Source organism: Cynocephalus volans, chromosome 8 (genome assembly GCF_027409185.1).
Source record: "Cynocephalus volans isolate mCynVol1 chromosome 8, mCynVol1.pri, whole genome shotgun sequence".
Taxonomy (NCBI): domain Eukaryota; kingdom Metazoa; phylum Chordata; class Mammalia; order Dermoptera; family Cynocephalidae; genus Cynocephalus; species Cynocephalus volans.
The window spans coordinates 115,530,297-115,548,147 of record NC_084467.1 but is presented as its reverse complement, the minus strand read 5'-3'; the positions used below and the strand labels follow the sequence as shown (position 1 = coordinate 115,548,147).

The 17,851-nt window shown below is 36.8% G+C and overlaps 1 pseudogene; it reads right to left on the bottom strand.

The window, feature by feature from the left end:
• Positions 1-9,280: 9,280 nt before the first annotated feature.
• Positions 9,281-12,331, bottom strand: LOC134384305 (T-cell surface glycoprotein CD1a-like; annotated as a pseudogene).
• Between the last annotated feature and the right edge of the window lie 5,520 nt (positions 12,332-17,851).

The following is a 17,851-nucleotide window of genomic DNA, read 5'->3' as shown; positions in this document are numbered from 1 at the left end:
TACCTATTTATGGAAATAATAACTGAAAACTTCCCAAGTATTGGGAAAGATACAGTCTCCCAGATCCAGGAGGCTAAAAGATCTACAAACAAACTCAACCCACAAAAGTACTCCCCAAGACACATTATAGTTAAATTGTCAAAAGTCAAAGAAAAAGAATTCTAAAAATAGCAAGAGAAAATTATCAAGTCACCTATAAGGGAATCCCAGTAAGACTAACAGCAGATTTCTCAACAAAAATCATACAGGCTAGGAGAGAATGGATGATATTTTCAAAATGCTAGAAGAAAAGACTGCCAGTCAAGAATACTACACCAAGCAAAGCTATGCTTCAGTAATGAAAGAGAAATAGTGTCTTTCCCAGACAAATAAAAACTGTGGCAATTAACCACAACAAGAAAAGCCCTACAAAAAATCTTCAAAGGAGTCCTGTATCTGAGGAACAAAAGAAAAATTTTTTTGAAAAACATAAAAAAATAAAATAAAACAAAATAAAATGGCAGGAGTAAGGCAATACCTTTCAATAACAACCCTTGACATAAATGTATTAAATTCCCTGCATAAAAGATATAGATTGGCTGAATGAATTAAAAAACTAGGTCCAACACTAGGTCTAGAACTGGACCTAGAGAATAAGACACTAGGTCCAATTCTCTATTGCAAGAATCTCAATTCACCAGTAGACATACACATATAGTGACAGAAAAACACTAACACAAAAGTGCTAAAAACACATATAAAAACATTTAAGTGACAAAAAAAAATTCAACACAAGTGGAAATCAAAAATGAGTAGAAATAGCCATACTCAGATAAAATAAACTTTAAACAAAAATCTATAAAAGACAAGGGATGTTACATAATAATAAAAGTATCAATTCAGCAAGAGGACATAATAATCATAAATATATCTCCACCTAACATCAGAGAACCCAGATATATAAAGCAATTATTACTAGATCTATAGGGATAGATAGACCCCCCAAAACAATAATAGTTGGAAACTTCAACACCCTTCTGTCAGCATTTAACACATCACCTGTATAAGAAATTAGCAGAGAAATATTGGATTTAAAGTCTATTCTAGACTAAATGGACTTGACAGACATTTACAGAACAATTTATCCAACGAATACAGAATATAACTTCGTCTCATTAACACATGGTTCATTCTCCATGATAGACCACATGTTAGGCCACCAGTCAAGCATCAACAAATTTTAAAAATTGAAAAATGTCAAGTATTTCTTCAGACCACAGTGGAATTAAACTAGAAACCAACAACAAGTCAAACTCAGAAGCTATACAAATGCATGAAGATTAAACAAAATGCTCCTGATCAACCAATGGGTCAAAGACAAATTAAGCAAGAAATCAAAAAACTATTTGAAACAAATGAAAATAGAAGCACATCATACTAAAACCTATGGGATACTGCAAAAGCAGTACTAAGAGAGGAATTACCTATTGCAGTAGTGCTTACATCAAAAAAGCTGAAAAAGCTAAGATGGGAGCCATGGGCCTCAGTCCTGCCCTCACCTATGCCCAGGCAAGCAACAGAGCCAGCTGCCCAGACTCCTGACAATGGGGGCCATGGGTCTCAGCCCTGCCCCCACCCAGAAGCAGACAAAAACAATAAAGCTAGACATCTGGGGTCCTGAGATGTGCGCTGTGGGCCACAGTCCCATCTTCACCCCTGACCAGGCAAGCAACAGAGCCATCTTCCTGGGGACCCAAGACAGGAGCCGAGGACCAGCACGACCACCCCACTGCAACAACATCTTAGAATGTACTTATTAGCTACATGTGTTTCTTTGGTGTGTGTCACTTATCTACTTATGTCCTTCATCAAATTTCTTCATAGATTTTTCTAATTCAGTTTTAAGAGTACTTTTTGGACTATTTTAATTTTTTAGTGTTATTTTTTCATTATCAATTAAGTTTTAATTTGTAATGTTTTCCTTCATTTCTATACTGAGAAAATAATTTTCTATCTTAACACTAAGTTAAAAAATAATAATTTAAGAAGTTGAAAGATCTCAAATAAAGCCAATGTTATACCTCAAGAAACTAGAAAAGCAAGAACAATCCAACCCCAAGATTAGTATATAGAAATAAATAATAAATATTAGAGAAGACTAACTGGAATAAAGACCCCCCCAAATATAGAATACTGATAAAACAAAAACTTGATTTTTTGAGAAGAAAACAAAATTGATAAACCATTAGCTAGACTAACCAAGAAAAGACCAAAGTGACAAAAATCAGAAATGAAAAAGGAAACATTGCAACTGCTTCAGCAGAAACACAAAGAAATATTAGAGATAATTATGAGCAACTCTAAACCAAAAAATTTGAAAACTAGAGGAAATGGATACATTTCCGGACACATACAATCTATCAAGATGAAATAAGAAGGAATAGAAAGTATGAACAAATGAATAGTGAGCAATGAGATTGAATCAGTACTCAGTACTCTCCCAATAATGAAAAGCCCGTGACTGGACAGCATCACTGCCAAATTCTACTTTTTCCTAACTATATGCAAAATCTCCTAAAAGAATTTTCACTTTCTAGCCAGAAAAAAAAGTGAAATGGCACATCTTTCTTTGTTTCCTGCATCAGAATTGGGCTCAAGCTACTTTAACAGAGCACAAGTGGTAGTTATTCTACCAGACACGATTATGGTTATATGCTGAATGACACCAAGAAAATGTTAATGTTTATTAGCCACAAAAGAAAAACTGGAGTCTATTAAATTTCTAAAATGTGTTAATGGTTCTACTTTAAAAACATTAACGTCCCACTCCCTAGGTTCCTTCATGTACCTGTATGAGATTTTTAATCCTCTTGCACATACACGCACATCAATAATTCAAAGTTTGAGGAAAAATATAATGAAAAGATAATACAAACCTTTCAATAAACTTTTTGAAGGGACCTTTTATATACACACACATATGTACATCCATGTATATGTATGTGTATATATACATATACATATGTTTAGCTCTATCATTTGATATTTAATGTTTACTGTCACATCAAAGAGTGCACTTATATTCCAACATTGTATAGAACTTTCCACACTTACTCAGGTAGATTTTTTGAGGAATAATAGGGTTTACAAGCAGAAATTAATAGGATCTGAGCGGTGACCACAAATTTACATTCTGTTACATCTTATTTCTTCCATTTCTTGCAATTCAAATGCCAAACATCCTTGATTGGCTCTAAAGAGTGTAGGTACTTATGAATTTGCCAGTCAGTACTGCTAGAGGAAAGTGTCTGGAAAAATAATAAATAAGAAGAGGAACTCCTAACATTCCAACAAAAACAGTTGATAAATTTCCTTAATTGGAAAAATAGGAGAGCTCCTCATACTGCCAAACAAGAGCCTAGGTAAGCATCCCACATGCCACTGGGGGCCTAGTCTGAAGCCCCAGAGAGGAACTCTCATGGAATAAGCAGGAGACAAGGTGGTCTACCATAGCCACTGACATATCTACTGCCACTGCCCTGATGGGTCAACACCACAGTAGTGGTCAGAGCCACCCTTCAGGCAGCCAGACAATCACTCAACTGCACTGACACAAGAAAACTCACCAGTGGAGCCTGCAAATAGGGAAGGAAATCATTCTCCTTATAGCCTACTCCAGAGTAACAGAAGAAACAAGAACTCAACCAGATAGCCAGACATCAATAAAAAGATATAAGAACTACAAATAAGAAAGATGATATGACACCACCAGAGGAAAAGTGTAACTCTCAACTACCAGACCCCATAGTGCAGGAAGTTCTAGAAATGTCTGAAAAGGAATTACAAGCAGTGATCTTAAGAAAATTCAGAGAGATAAGAGAAGACTCAATTACAGAACACAATGAAAGAAGAAAAAAATTATCCAGGTTATGAAGCAGGAAATTTACAAAGAGATTAGTACCTTTAAAAAGAATGTGACAGAACTCCTGGAACTGAACGATTCACTTAATGAAACAAACACATAACAGAGACATTAAGCAGCAATATAAAGCAAGTAAAAGAAAGAAATTCAGATTTCAAAGGTTTTTTTTTTAAGTAACACAGATGAATGAAGAATATCTAAGAGAGCTAGCAGACAACCTCAAGCACAAAACATGTAAATCATGGGTATTCCAGAAGGGAGTGGGGGAGAAAGGAAAAGACATTGAAAATTTTTTCAGGGAAATAATGACAGAATACTTCCCAGGTGTAGAGAGAAACTCAGAGTTTCAGATCCAGAAAGCCTAAAGAATCCCAAACAGATTCAGTCCAAAAGTATCCTCTCCAAGACACATTATAGTCAAACTTACAAGACCCAAAGACAAAGACAGAATTCAAAAAGCAGCAAGAGAAAAGCATCAAGTCACCTATAATGAAGACCCCATCAGACTAACAGCAGACTTCTCAACTGATACTGTACAGCCAGAAGAAAATGGGATGATATATTCAAAATACCATAAGAAAACAAATGCCAGCCATAAACTGTATACCCAGCACAGTCATCCTTCAGAAATGAGGGAGTAATAGTGAAATTCCAAGAAAAAAAAAATTGTGGGATATCACCACCATACAACCAGCCTTGCAAGAAATTCTCAAAAGAGTCCTGCATCTGGAATCCAAAAAGTGATAATCACTATCACAGATACACAGGAAAGAGCAAAATCCACTGTTAAAACAAAAATGCAAATGAGAAAAGGAAGAAGCTACATTGATTTACCTCAAAGATCCAACTAACATTGAAGACATAAAATAAAAGGGGGAGAAAGGAACAAAAGATATTTAGAACATCTGAACAAAAAGCAATATAATGACAGGAGAAAAATAATACTTAAAAATAACACCCCTAAATGTAAATGGGCTAAATTCCATATTCAAAAGACACAAACTAACTTTTGGAATTAAAAGATATTCTCAAATATATGCTGTTTTCAAGAGACTCACCTCACGTCTCACCTGTGGAGACACAAAGACTAAAAGTGTAAAGATGGAAAAAATATATAATGCAAATAGATACCAAAAATAAGCAGGAGTAGCTATTCTTACATTGGATAAAATAGTCTTTAAATCAAAAACCATAAAAAGAGACAATGAAGGCCACTATATAATGACAAAGTGATATGTCCAGCAAAAAAGACATAAAGAGCATAAATAAGTATGCACCCAACACTGGAGCACCCACATATATAAAGCAAATACTCTCAGACATAAAGAAAGAGATAGACACTAACATGATAATAGTGAGTGAGCTGAACACTCCTCTCTCAGCGTTGGACAGATCTTCCAGGCAACAAATCAACAAAGAAACAAAGGATTTAAGCTACACATTAGACCAGCTGGAACTGGCAGATACCTAAAAAACATTTTATCCTACAACTACAGAATATACATTCTTTTCATTAGCACATGGAACATACTCCAGGATAGACCACATGTTAGTTCACAAATCATATCTCAGAAAATTTTTAAAAATCAAAACCATTCCAAGTATCTTTTCAGACCACATGGGATTAAAACTGTAAATCAATAACAAGTGAAACTCTGGAAACTATACAAACACATGGAAATCAAGCAACATGCTCCTGAACTGTTACACTTCTGCTATGTAAGAGAGATGCCAAAGAAATTACTCAAAGCAATACAGAAGCTATAAAAAGTCTGAAGGGACTGCACCTCAGAAACTCCTCTGCTAGAAGGAGGAACTGGGTACAGCCCCATCTCAAATTTAGCTTCTGTTTTTATTGTAAAGACAAAGAAGTTTCACATAAAAAAATCAGTTGATTTAATCATTTCAAAAAGAACATACAGAAATTGGTTATGTGACAGTTGTTATCCGTTGCTAAGCATGGAGCAGAGCAGCATCATTAAAACTAACAGTGTGACATACCAAAGTACAATTTGTGGAAAGTTAAGCTAATCAATCTACGATCATAATCTAAAATATAACCTCTCCTCAAATAACTTAAGGAAGCATTACATTCCTATGATTATATCTATATATGATTGTTTCTAAAGTCTCCATTAACGAACAGCTTTCACTTCAGCAAATATTGTTTACATATTTTCCCACAACAATTCTTTCAAAATCTTTTAACAAGGTCAGTATGTTAACAACCTGCTAACAATCAAAGTATACAATCCTTTGCCTGAACAGTGATTCGATGGGTTTTTGCCACCTAGCTAAGGACTTCCGTCCAATAAGATTTTTAGCTAACAAGCCTATCTATTAATAAAATGAAAATCAGAATTTCTAACCCTGTACTCTGAACAACATATAGGTCCAGGAATAAATTAAACAGGAAACCAAAAAATTTCTTTAAACTAATGAAAATAAGGACACATCATAGAAAAACCTGTGGAGCACTGCAAAAGCAGTACTAAGAGAAAAGTTTATTGTAATAAATGCTCACATGGCAAGAATAAAAATATTTCAAATAAACAACTTAATACTATGCTTCAAAGAACTAAAAAATAAGAAAAATCCAATCCCAAAATTAGTTGATGGAAAAAATAATTTAGATCAGAACAGATTCAAATGATAAAGACACAAAAAAGAAGAAAAATAAGAAGTAGTAGTAGTAGTAGTAGTAGAAGAAGAAGAAGAAGAAGAAGAAGAAGAAGAAGAAGAAGAAGAAGAAGAAGAAGAAGAAGAAGAAGAAGAAGAAGAAGAAGAAGAAGAAGAAAAGAAGAAGAAGAAGCAAGAAGAAGATGCAAAAAGTCAATGAAACAAAATGTCAGAAATTTTTTTTTGAGAAGATAAACAAAATAGACAAGCAGTTACCTAGGCTCAGATTAAAAAAGAGAAGACCCAGAAGACAAAAATCAGAAATGAGAAAACCAATACCACAGTAATACAAAGAGTCATTAGAGACTATCAAAAACAACTATATGTCAACAAATAGGAAAACCTGGAGGAAATGGATAAATTTCTGGCCATATAGAAGTGTCCAGAAATTAAAGTGAATGAAGAAGATATAGAAAACCTTAACAGACCAATAAGAAGCAACAAGATTGAAGAAGAGATCAGCAGTCTCTCAACAAAGAAAAGCCCAGGACCACATGGGTTTACTGCTGAATTCTACCAAAATTTTAAAGAGGAGATAATGCAAATTCTCTTCAAACTATTCCAAAAATTTGAAACATAGGCCATTCTCCCAAACTCATTCTATGAGGCCAGCATCACACAGATACCAAAACCATACATAGATACAATAAAAAAGAAAACTACAGACCAATATCTTTGGCGAATCTAGACACAAAAAATTCTCAACAAAATATTAGCAAACAGAATACAGCAACACATCAAAACAATTTTACACCGTGATCAAGTAGGATTCATCCAAGTGATGCAAGAATGATCCAACATATTCAAGTCAATAAATGTGATACACCATATCAATGAAAGCAAGGACAAAAACCACATGATTATCTCAATAGACACAGAACAAACATTTTGAAAAATCCAACATCCCTTCATAACAAAGCCTCTCAGCAAATAAGATGTAGAAAGAAACTATCTCAAAACAATAAAATCCCTATAGAACAAATGCAATGCCAATTTCATTCTGAATGGGGAAAAGCTAACAGCTTTTTCATTAGGAAGCAAGAACAAGACAAGGATGGGCTTGCTCTCTACTCTTATTTAACACAGCACTGGAAGTACTAGCCACAGCAATTAGGAAAGAGAAAGAAATAAAGGACATCCAGATTGGAAAAAATGAAGTCAAATTGTCCATGTTTTCAGATGACATGGTCATGTATAAAGAAAAACCTAAAGACTCTACAGTCTTAGAGCTGATGAACACTTTTGATAGACTTGCAGTATACAAAGTCAATACACAAAACTCAGTAGTGCTTTTATACTATAATAATAAACTCACAGAAAAATAAATCCAGAAAGCAAACCTATTTAAACATTTATCAAATAAATAAATAAATAAAATATCTAGGAATCAATTTAAGCAAGGAGGTGAAAGATCTTTACAATGAGACTACAAATCTCTGCTGAAATAAATTCAAGAGGACACAACAAAATGGAAAGACATTCCATGCTCTTGGATTGCAAGAATTAAGATTGTAAAAATGTCTGCACTAAGCAATGTGATCTAAATATTCGATGCAATCCCCGTAAAAATACCAATGATATTCTTCACAGGAATAGAAAAAAAATCCCAATATTCTTATGGAACAATGAAATACCCTGAATAGCCAAACCCCATCCTGAGAAAAAAAATAAAAATGAAACTGGAGGCATAACACTACCTGACTTCAAATTATACTTCAAAGCTATAGTAACCAAAACAGCATGGTCCTGGCAGAAAAGCAGACTCATATATCAATGGAACAAAATTGAGAACCCAGAAATCAACCCATGTACTTACATTAACTGATGTTTGATGAAGGCACCAAGAACATGCACTGGAGAAAACACAGCCTCTTCAATAAATGGTGCTGGGAAAACTAGATAACCATATGTAGAAGAAGGAAACTAGACACACACATCTTGCCATATACCAAAATCAGTTCAAAATGGGTTAAAGACTTAAGTATAATTCTTGAAACTATAAAATACTGAGAACAAAACTTAAGGAAAACACTCTGGGATGTAGGGCTGAGCAAAGACTTTATGAATAAGACCCCAAGAGCACAAGCAACCAGGGAATAAATAAACAAATGGGATAATATCAAACTAAAATGCTTCTGCACTGCAAAGGAAATAATAAACAAAGTGAAAAGACAATCTACATAATGGGAGGGAATACTTGCAAACTATACATCCAACAAGGGATTAATATCAAGGAACTCAAACAACTTAACATTAAAAAGCAATAATAATAATTGTTTTTATAATCCAATTAAAAAATGAGTACATACAACAGTTATATAGTGAACACATCAGAGTAGGGATGTAAATTATTTTCAGACTTCCATGCAGACCCTCACTTAGCTCACATAACTCAGAGCATGTGGGAGACCTGGTTAAGTACATAAGTTAATCTTCTCGCTACCTTCTTGGTGCCAGAGTGCTAGTTCATTTATTTAGGGACCCTGCTCGATCCAGCCTTCTGTTTTTCTTAAAGGGAATGTGCCTTTCTGGGTGGAAATACCTTGGCTGGGAGTATTCTCCCGGGGGGGCGGGGGGGCGGGGGGGCGGGAAACTCTGGCACATACGGGGAGGGGGAATAGAGGTATGTCCAGCATTTACCCTACACTATTTTTCTTCCTTTTGCATCTACAACTCTAAAATCCCTATTTTTAGCTAGCCCTAGTTCTCTTCCTGAGAACCTCCTGCTCCCATTTGAAGCCTAGGCCCCAGTTCTTTCTCATCCCAGTAGAGGATAAAGTCCTGGCCTCCTAGACTGCTGTGCTTCACCGGGCAAGACAGGCCAGCTTCTTCCCCAGTATCCACCTCCAGGGTTACTCAGAGATACCATGTCCCATCAGAATTAGGCAAGAGGTCACCTTGCCAAGTTCCCAGCTGCTCCTGGTCACCCTGCACCCACATCACCCACACAGGCTTTGGGTACATTCCTATGACATGGCACACCAGTGAAAGATGGTCAGGTATAGGACTGGGGCCACTGGGTAGCCAGGACCCAATCCTCACTACAAAAAAAAAAAAAAAAAAAAAACTGGAAAGATATTTAGACAAGGTTCCTGAAACAGACTTAGAGGTTGATATCTCCACATCAGTTTGGAGAGACACATCTTACCAACTTCTGGGAGGCTTCTTCTTATCTTAAATTTGAAGGGATGATGGGAAAGTATAATCTTGGAATAGATAATTCGAGGGGGGAGGGAGCAGAACTGACCTTGTCATTGTAGATTTGTCTTCCCTGCATCAAGAAGATCCAAGATGAAATGTGGGCAGGTGTCACTGAGGAGTTCCTGTGCTATTTCCTTCTTGTGTTGGTATTGATTGAGTGCTCTGTAAACACGCTGGGCACTACTTTGACCTTCTGGGGATGGCAGCCATGAATTGTTCTAGAAGCTCAGGAAATTAGACCCTTGGTAAGCTCCCTGCAGGAAGCCTACTGAGACACTTCTAAAGTGCGGCTCACAGCCTGCTATCACCTGCACCTCGAAAGGATCTGTTGAAGAAGGGTTATGAATTAGAGGAAATAAGGTGTAAAAAGATAAAACAAAATGAGAGGGAACAAAAGAGGATAGAAACAGAAGTGAGAAGTTTAGGGGGTATGAGGGAATGGAACAAAATTTTGGTTTAATCAGAGTTTCAGAGAAAGGGGAATTGTTGGGGTTGGAAGTAATGGAAAAGATGAATAACATAAGAAAGAGGGAAAATTATTCAAAGAACGTGATGTGAATTGTGTTCAGAGTGGGGCAAGGAGGAACCTAGTGTGAGAGAGCTGAGATGATAACAGCCTAGGGGGAATGAAATGCATGGGTTACAATGAATATGTAGACAGAGACTGCTGGAGAGATTGAAAGTAGGAGAAAATTACACTAAGGAGTCAATCAAAGAGTGAGTAAGCATAAAGTATCTGGTTGTATGCCAGACAAAAAGATGGCCAGAGATTACCTCTGAGAGAGGATAAGAAGCCACAGTCCAGCAGTCAATGAGAAAGGAGTTCGTACATAGCTGAAGACATGAAGTGTTTGAAGAATGAGGCTCTGACTTATAGCCCCCGCCCAAAAGAGTATGATTGCCATTTAATTGTGAGGAAAGTGGAGTAAGATTCAGAAGAGAAAGGAAGCAGATTTTTAGATTAACAAGAAACTCATTGAGACACCCCCACATACACATCTCCACACTCCCCATTGAGGGATTTGTACTCACATTTAAATTGCAACCAATGGGCATAGCCATAAACTGCCTGAAGAAATCTAACAAGGTACACATGGTATAACATTTCCATTTCCCTCAACTCCTTGTTGCTGAAGCTGCCCCTAGACCAGGGCCACAGAAAATTGATGGTGTCAGAACTGCTGTCTGCAACTCTCCCAAATATGCTAAAGCATGATACTGTATCCTGAAATGGTTGTAAAAGGATGAGATCAGAATGGCAAGGAAGGAGATATGCTCCTCAAACCCTGTGGCAAAAGAACAGATAAGATGGGGAGCAAAAAGGCACTGAGAAGAGGATAGAATGCAGAACAAGTGCCAGAGTGGGGCAACTCAGAAGGTGGACAGGACAGCCAAAATTATCTTAGCAGACATTTGCCTGCTGCAGGGCCCCATACCTTGTCAATACCCTGAAAAGGGACTAGGGACCTAGAGTCAAGGATTCTCAGAATGGAACCAACCCGGAATGATTAATTCTTCACATACATGCTGGTAAACCACACCAAAGACACACACACACACACACACACACACACACACACACACACACACACACACACACACTCTCTCTCTCTCACACACACACACACACACACACACTCTCTCTCTCTCTCACACACACACACACACACACTCTCTCTCTCTCTCTCTCTCACACACACACACACACACACCCACACACACACATAAACACACACTCTTGTGCACAGCTGGGCAGTTGCCAGAGTTCTTACTGTACTCACTGTGACTGCCTGGGAGAAGAACAGCCAGCAAAAGTAGCAGAAACAACATTTTACTTGCAGTTGTTATTTCTTTCTCTCAGAAAAGTTGGTCTTTGATTTCTGTTTTAAACAAATCTTTCCCACACTGTCTCTATTGTGACTTCCTTCTCCAACCAATGGATAAACCTCCCCTGGCTGCAACAGGAACCAAAAATCTGCTCCTTCGTGAAATCCTGGGCTTCCTCCTTAGTTTCTCATTCCCTCTCTGGCTTAAAGCTTCTCTCTTTTTCAACAAATTCCATCTGTTCACCTTCCACCAATTAAACTGCTATGGAACAAGTCTTCTGTGGTATTCAGAAGTGACTTTATCACTCAGGAAATTTTTGTTTGCTTTTTCCCCATTCATGCAATTAAAGCATAAAACTTATTGGCTCCCAGTATGCTACCTAACGTTCTCCTGTCCCTGACCTTTTCAGTCACTCTGCCCTTCTCTTGTCCTTTTGATATTCTCTCATATGGTCTCTTCTTCTGTCTCTTCCCCACCACAGCACATTCACATCTCTGACTTATCTCTGGTTTTTTTAATTTGCTTTTTCAGAGTCCCCTATATAATTGCCATGTTCAATAGTATAAACTACCAATTCATTGTTATCTTTAGAGAAGGGCAAGTAGCCATCACAGAAACCACAGGAACTTTGAAACATACAAGGAAATACTCCCTCTGTTTGACTTTCGTGAATATAAATTTACTCACCACGTGGTCACTTAGCACCTTCCTGGAACCAAGCATCTTGCTGTGCTTGTGAATATACAGTGGTTGACAATGCAGTCACCTTATTCAAGAAGATTTTAGTCCACTTAGGGAGAAAAAGCATACACTAACAAGTATCAATCTTGGTGTGCTGAATTCATTAATAACACATCAACTTTCTTTATAAAGGATAAGCCTGGTTGAACAATATTTCTAAGTTTGCCCAAATATAATCTTGATTTCAGTGGTCACCCTGGGGTCTTGGTTCTATACTGTTGCTGTACTGTATACCCACCTAACAGAGTGCCTGGAAAGGGGTATGTGCTTAGTGAATATTTGTTAAAGAGTGAATAAATTCAGCCCGTGCATCCAATTACTTCTTTTAATTTTGAAGGAGATCTTCAACATAAACCTCTTTTTAAGACATCATAAAAGTTACTTTTAACCCTACTTAGTGAAATAAAAATCTTGTACAGTTTTATTTTGGATAAAAGCTTGTGTTACTAAGCATAACATTTATGTAGAGGGACCTGCTGTATGTTTCTCATAACTAATAAGAAAAAAAATAGTCAAAACTCATAAGAAGTGAAGTTAAGAGTATTATTGTTACAGGGCAGCATATCCAGGTTCTTGATCCTTGTAGGAAGAATCTTTCATGGACTGGCAAAAGGGAAGGAAGAGAGAGACAGAGAGATGGAACACAACAGGGCTTTATTACCAAGCAAAGGTATGTGCCCAAGTGCACAGGCATCTGCACCAGAGAGAGATTCACATGCTCCCGACCTTCTCCATTCTCTCCATCCCACCTCCAAACTCCCTAATTGCTTAACCTTGTCACTCCTGTCCCACCTAGTGCACATTCTCTGGTTGATCCAGCCTGAATATTTATGAGCAGCCTCGCTGAGGCATGTCCCCACTCTTTCCTGCCTCAATTCCCCCCATGAATATTTGCTCCAATAAATCTTTTTGGGGTGCTGAAGGCTGTAGATCCCATCAGTTCATATAGCTGCTTCCTTCTGGGTCAGCACAATAGTCCCTGCCTGTCTCTGGGAACACAACTCTGTGCCTAGATGTCTAGCAGCCCCAGGGAAGGCTCAGGTGTATAGAGGCACAAGAGTTTATATCCTTGAAGCCCCATGGTGTTTTTTGGATGGCAGTCAATCCATAGGAACTTGGAGCAGGAGAGCTAATGCCCTCCTCAGACACTGAGCCTGAACCACTCAGCTCTGGTGCAAAGTATCACCAGGACTCCATTTGTTACCTTCTCCCATCCTTGTTGTCACCTCAAGGTCCTGCTTGAGGGGTGGAGTCAGCATAGCTTTATTGATGTCTTCCTTGGCTTCCCCAGGTCTGCAAGTCGGCAGCCTCAGGCTGGCTGGAAAACAACTCCACATTCATGGAAATAATGTCATCTTGCCATAGGAAAGAGGGAACTCAAAGAAATGCATGCTAAGAATGAAAGAATGTATTCTGTTTAAAATTTTCCTACAGTCCTGTGGTTTTAGGTCCCAACATAGCCTCTGTCCTGCTCACTCCAGCAATTTCCTGACCAGCAATACTTAGAGTTAAAAAGCTGTACAATTGTTAGATCGCCAGTCTCTAGAATTTACATCAATCCTTTTGATTAGAAACAGTTTATCTCACCCAAGCCATAAGCCCCACTTCCAGGCTGTGATTACTTTTAGAGAACTGCTTTTGCAGAGAAGACATCATTTCCCCCTTTTTTGATCAAAACATTCCTCATGGAAGCATTGATGATCAATTTTAGATTTACAAGGTCTTATTTTTCTTTGTATTGGTTCTTCAGTGCTAAGAAGTCTCATACCTAGGGAGAACGATCACGTGAAGCAGGAAAGCTTTTTCCCAGGACTTGTATCCCACATGGGGTGGGGGTGGGGAGTTGAAACAGTATTTAGGCCAAATTAGGACAGCATGAGGTGGGGTCAGGAACTCAGACAAGACAAGCTATTTTATAACCAATGTTTCCAATTGTATCCTATTATAAGGAGAAAGCAGCTTCCCATTGATCCTATGCAAATAACCATATTGACACAAAAATCATAAAGATACTCATAAAAAGTTTTTTTTTTTTTTTTTTTTTTTTGGAGGAATCAAGTAGGGAAAAAAGTAAATGCTCCCATCTCTGTTCATAAATTATATTTTACCAAATTGCTGTAAGTTAAAGATAGCTTAAGAGAGAAGTTTTTTTAAATCTGGAAAACAAGACATTTAGGTAAAGAACCAAAAATGAAAGTTACAAAATAATATGTTTATCAATTACTCAGCTTCATGGAATTACTTTTTGTTTTGCTTGATCTTGAATGGTGTTTCAAAAACCCATCAGTTTCTTACTAGAGTTCTCAAAAACTTTCACTTTGTCCATTAATCTTAAAGTTATATCAAACCTGTGCTTGAATTCTTTTCATTTTCACTGACTGTAGACAACAAGACTTAAAATGACCATGACAAGAAATTTTGGTTCTTTCTGTGGCATACATCAATTTCAAATTACCAGAATTATGACTGATAGCATTTTTACCTAGACCCACCAGATTTTTAGGAATCTTATACAATTTTGGTATTAATAATATCTCAATACAACATAAAGAAGGTCAGACATTATTTTTATTTCTTGTTTTGGCAATGCTTCCCATATAGTTTCATCTATCAGAATAGCCAATTGGTTTGATACCTCTCTTTTATACATACCCTTTGAGAAACTCCAGGGCCCTTGTAACTTTTCAAAGTTAGTTCAAGTCAAAAGACTGAATTTTCAGAATTTGATTTTGGGAAGTTTGTCAAATAACAGAGGTTTGAAACACTTGGTGAAATAGGATCACAAACTGTTACAAAATAAAGCCACAGTGAGAAAAGATTTCAAAGGCACAGAGCACAAGAAATTGTCTTGATAAAACATGTAATATATTTCCTATGGTGGTTACGTAAAAGATTTAAGAAAAAATCATTCACAATTTTCTATTAAGTGCAGTTCAGTACTTCCAGAAAACCTGGTTGGTCCAATATAGGGGAGCAAACTAGCTTTGCATCAGAGCACTTTGATGTTAATGCCCAATTTTTAGAAAAACTTATACATAATTGCATTTAATTTTACCCAATTTTTCTAACTTATTTTATAAATATACCCTTCACAAATCATTATTATGACTTAACTCAAACATTCTGTTTTTTATGCTATACTTCATAGTTTCTAAATAGCCAGTCATTTTACCCTAAGACAAAAATACAATACACCAGATGCTTTCTCACACAAAAATATTCTTTTCTTTTTAACCTTTCTAACCACAATTACATCTTCATATCCATAGCTTTCTTTATGTCTCCTCTTCTCATACATTCTTGTTTCTTTTCTTATCAATACTAAATTGGCCTCATTTGTCTAAGAATTACATACAGAATAATGTTTTTGTTTTAGGCTGGACTCACAACTTTAACCTTAAAAGCTTCTAGCAAAGACAAATGCAATCCCGTCTGACTAGTAAACCTAGACCAAGATATATGCTGATAATTCTTAAAAACAACAACAACAAAAACATTTTTTATAGCAGTCTGATTTTAAACTTTTACCCTTTCCTTTTTTCTTTCCCCCACCCCCACCCCCCTCCGCAGGCTTCTGCTTTAACATTTTCAGAATTCTATTTAAAGATAGACACATTTCATCTACAGATGTAGCTAATTGTAACTTTGTGGATCGGTTTTTGTTTTTCATGCTTGCCTCGGGAAATTCAGAGAGAGTAAAAAAAAATTTTTTTCTTTTTTGTCATCAGGTTTTTAGTGATGAAAAGGCACACTTAATTACTCAAACCCAAGCATGCAGAGCTTTCCCAATGCTGGCTTTTTTTTTTTTTTTTTTTTTTTTTTTTTTAATCCCTGAATTATTTTTCATACCCAAATAGTACTTTTTTAAAAACATTGTAGAAAGAGTGTTAAAGAAGAAAAAAGATACATGAAAAGGGATATGACAGAAAAAGTGAAGAAGGCTGCAAAGCACATATGACTCAATATACTAGGAGGTAAAACATGGTGAAGGAACATAAAAAGGAGAGGCCATCCCTCATGTCTCCATTAATTTGACTGCTGTAGATACTCTTTAAACCATTAGGCTGTGTCTTAGCTACTGCATTCCATTGCAGGCTATAAGTTGATACTGTTTCAGTCACTGCAGGAAATATTCCACCTTTCATCTCTAACTCAAAATGCTACATAATATTTTTAAATGAGCCCTGTGGCTCTATTTAGGAGGGAGGTCATCAGGGATGTCAGTCTCAGGGGAAAGGGTAGGCTTCCCTTGGATTCCTACACAGACAATCAGACAATTTCCTTTGAGTTTTCAATCTGGATATAAGGTCATAAAGGTCTAAACATATAAGACCTCACTCCACTTATGGGCCCTGTGACATAAAAGATCCAATTGTAGGATGGTGTTGTAATTTAAGAGCCATTTGGAAGCCATTGTTCTTCATCATCTAACTTACATTGTGGCTAAGCCACATTGTGGAAAAATATGAGTATTTTTTCTTTTCAAACCATCTAGTTTCAAGTAGTTCCAGTTCTTTAATATTGCTGTAGTATTTCTCATCTTGCCCTGTCTCCTATGGGTATGAAAAAAAGGAGCCAAGAAAAAAAAGGAAAGAAGAATCAATCACCAAGGAGCAAGCATTTTTCTCCTGGTATGCTCTCCACTCAAGTAGATGGGGAGGCATCTCTCAGGCATCTAGGAGGGACACTTCTGAAGGCATTTCTCTCTGGTAAGACCATTTGTCCTTGGACATCTCCAAGTCAGAGGAACTCAATGCTCCATCCTCTCATCCCTAGGTGTCCTGTACAGTTATCTCTCCCTCTGGGCACTTTTTACTCACAATAAATCTGGTGCCAAACAATAAGATTCGGTGTGGGACTAGGATGCAGGCCATCTGACTGGGCATCTGCATAGAAGACAAAATGGGCTAACTACCAGTTAGCCCTTCTGCTGAAGATTTCAGGAGAACATTGAAATTAATGGCCACAAGCGGTGAGGGGTCCATTTGTCAGAGTATATTACACAAGGCCTAGTCTGAGCTCTGGCCATTTCTACTGAATAGATATAAATGGTTTCCCAGTCAAAAACTTGGCATATTAAGTAGTTCCAAATGCCTCCAGCAAAGGTTAAAATAATGAGGCAGCAATGCTGGTTCTCCACAAGTTTTATGAAAAATATCTCCTATTTATTGTTTAGTTTTTTATAGTTTACTAAAAAGTTAAACACAAATCTATTATTACCTGTTATTAATATTACATGAACATATTTAAAAGGAGGATACTAAATTCCACTTTTTGTGTACTGTTAATATTGCAGTTAATTTTAATAAAAACTATAAACAAATCTATTTATTATCAGTTAGTTTTAACCACACAAGATTATTATAAACTTTTTACAGGCCCTTAAAAATCTTTTGAACACCTTTTAACCAAGGCTTCTAGTCAAGATGGCAGAAGAGACAGTCCCCAGCATCACTCTCTCCCACAAATCAACCAATTTACAGCTTTTAAAAAGCAACAACA